This window comes from Poecilia latipinna, unplaced genomic scaffold, assembly GCF_001443285.1.
Source record: "Poecilia latipinna isolate Pla-1442-1.1 unplaced genomic scaffold, P_latipinna-1.0 Scaffold6604, whole genome shotgun sequence".
Lineage (NCBI taxonomy): Eukaryota > Metazoa > Chordata > Actinopteri > Cyprinodontiformes > Poeciliidae > Poecilia > Poecilia latipinna.
Window position 1 is genome coordinate 1,075 of NW_015119220.1, and position 3,241 is coordinate 4,315.

The window sequence follows — 3,241 nt, forward strand, 5'->3', positions numbered from 1 at the left end:
TAGTTTAAAGTTCAGAGTTGAAGACCAAGTTGAGAATCATGGAAATGGTGACAGAGACCACAAGAAGTGCAGGTCCGACCCATGTGGAGAAGCTATGGAGGTGTGCTTGTGGTGAAGAAGTCTGTGTAGAACGAAGGAGCAGAGGTAGGAAGTTCAGACAGCAGAGGTGGAGAGGAGAATGAAGGCATAAAGATCGGGACGGGTTGGCTTACAACAACAGAAGCATAGCTTATCTTTCATATAAGATATAAATCTTTTATGAAACATGTGGCTACATTCGCACAATAAAAGTTACAGCTATAATTGCAGTTTATATCCACTTGGCTAGAGTTGAATGGATATAATATTCAAGTCAAATATTAATCATGACTTGACACAAATTAGTCAAGTGATGGCTAATTCCTGTAATGAAAATAAGAGTTGATTAATCCTGGATAATCATCTCTGAACTGCAGCTATCCAAGTGTTTAGTAAAACTAAAATTATCTATTTATAAAATAATTTTTTCCCTCATGCTAACAATTTATCCCCAGAAAAGAAGCAGAAAAGAAATGTCATATACAGTACTCTGAACTAATACTTGTTAGTTTTTCTGTTTTCTTGTTAGTTTTTTCTGTTTTAAGAAAATTGGTTGTAAATGAGTTTAAGAGTAGCTGATTAAAAGACTCTACATGCAAATGTAGAGTCACTTTTGTGAAAATCTTTGAAAACCATGAAACACTTCTTTCACTTTAGTGCTCTGCACTGCTTTGTGTTGGTCTGTCACATAAAATCACAAAAAATATATTAAATTGTGAGGTTATAACAGACAATGTAAAGGTACAAGTTAAGCCTAATATAGTAGCTTTTAGTGAGCAGTGTTTGCAGCTGGAATGATCCGGTGAATTTAACAACTTTGTATTGGTCAGTTAAACAAACACAAAGCAAATAGGGCTTTTTGCCATCAGTATTGAGATATTGAAAGCAAACAGACCCCTAAGTCTTGACTCGTATCTATGGAGAGAAGTGCTCATTTCACTTCTCTCCATGATCAAGGGAAACGTCAACTCAGTCACTATCAAATTTGAGATGGATAAGCTATCCATGCCGGGGAACCAGCTGATTTATCTGCACACACGAGTGTGTGTGCAGATTGTTCAACCTGAAAGAGACATGGCTAACTAACATGGCTAGCATACCAGACACACTGCTACTATGTGCAGATTTATCCTCCGTTCTACCCATCCACACTTGGAAAAAGGAAATGGCACTCACAGAATTTTATTCCTGGATTTTTCAAGTGCCTTTGTTATGATTCAGCACTTTGAACTTCTGGAAAAACTTACCGAATCAGAGTGGACGCCTGCCTAGATGAACATCATGTCTAATCCACGACCAGTTCTGATAGGAGGGGAGGAGGTATACGAGTGCAGACCTAAATATCTTGGTCTGTGGCTGGACAACAAGCTGGAGTGGACAATTATGGAGTAGAAACAGTCTCAAAATACCTGTGCGTGTGTAATTCTGGATTTGTAATCCATGTAAGCATCTTTGTGTGTAACTTTGGAGAGCTGTATCTGTGAAACATGATTTGTAAACCATAAAAAGACAATTTGTGCGTAACTCCGGATTCTTGTAAATATGTGGTCAAATGCATACACAAATATTAAGAAAATACGAATACAAAATAAAAGTACACACATACAATTACAATTTCTACAAACGTTAAATTTCTACACAAACTTCTTAACTACAACCTCACAAATCTGATAATTACCAATTCAAACCTTCTCCTATGCCTACAAATGTTAAATAAGTACGCACCAGTCTCTTGATACACACAGATAAAACTGCATTTACGCACAGATCCAGTTACGAGTGCACAAGACGCTCAGTCTTGCTTCTTGGTTTGACTACCTGTTTTTCCATCCAGCGAACCATTCCGTCACCCAGTGGTCATTTATTAACCATCCATTTTCTAACACCTTTGTCCCTACTGGGGTCAGGAGGGGTGCTGGTGCCTATCTCCAGCTAACGTTCCGGGCGAGAGGCGGGGTCACTCTTGACAGGTCGCCAGTCTGTCGCAAAACAAGACACCTGAACAAGCTCCCCGTCGGGTAATCGAAGCCCGGTCTCCCGCGTGACAGGTGGGGATACTTACCACTATACTAACAAGGACCATTTTATTAACCACGTAATCCCATCTGTACCGCTCAAAATTGCACAATATGTCTATAAACAATTTTGAAGTATTATAAAGAAGTACTGAAATATTCCGTTTTCCAACTAAATGACATCTTATCACTTTGGTACAACACAGTGACAAACATTCAGAGGATGAAAACACTAGACACTGAGCAAAAATCATGACCCAGCTTTCCAACAGTATTTAAATGCACCTCTTATGCACAAATCTGAAGCTGTTGGAATGTGACATGAGTCTCAAAAATACTCGTGCACCCGTAACCGGATCTGTGGGTAAATGCAGTTTTGTCTGTGTGTACCAGGCGACTCGTGCGTAGTTATTTAACATTTGTAGGTGAAGGAGAAAGTTTGAATTTGTAATCAGATTTGTGAGGTTGTAGTTAAAAATGTATCCGGAGAAATTTTCTTTTTAAGGTTTACAAATATCACAGATGCAACTCTCTAAAGTTACACACAAACTTGTTCACTAAGCTTTATTACACGGTCAAATGATTTAATAACAGACTCATTAACAATTTCTTTTACATCAACTAAAGTGGAACAAGTAGCACCAGTTATGAATATGTCATTAAGTGTTATTACAGTGTCCTTAATATTAACTATTACCTCAAGTAAAGTGAAACAAGTTACAACAGTTATGACAAAGTCATTAAGTGTCATTACAGTGTCATTAATATTAACTATTACCTCAAGTAAAGTGAAACAAGTAACAACAGTTATGACAAAGTCATTAAGTGTCATTACTATTAACTATTACCTCAAGTGAAACAAGTTACAACAGTTATGACAAAGTCATTGTCATTACAGTGTCATTAATATTAACTATTACCTCAAGTAAAGTGAAACAAGTAACAACAGTTATGACAGTCATTAAGTGTCATTACAGTGTCCTTAATATTAACCATTACCGCAAGTAAAGTGAAACAAGTTACAACAGTTATGACAAAGTCATTAAGTGTCACTACGGTGTCATTATTAACTATTACCTCAAGTAAAGTGAAACAAGCTACAACAGTTATGACAAAGTCACTTAATGACTTTGTCATTAAGTGTAATG

The 3,241-nt window shown here is 37.1% G+C and overlaps 1 non-coding gene across 1 annotated transcript; it reads right to left on the reverse strand.

Annotated features, from left to right (window-relative positions):
* Positions 1 to 2,085: 2,085 nt before the first annotated feature.
* On the reverse strand, positions 2,086 to 2,157 carry trnad-guc (transfer RNA aspartic acid (anticodon GUC)). Its single transcript has one exon. It is a non-coding gene; the product is annotated as a tRNA-Asp (tRNA).
* Between the last annotated feature and the right edge of the window lie 1,084 nt (positions 2,158 to 3,241).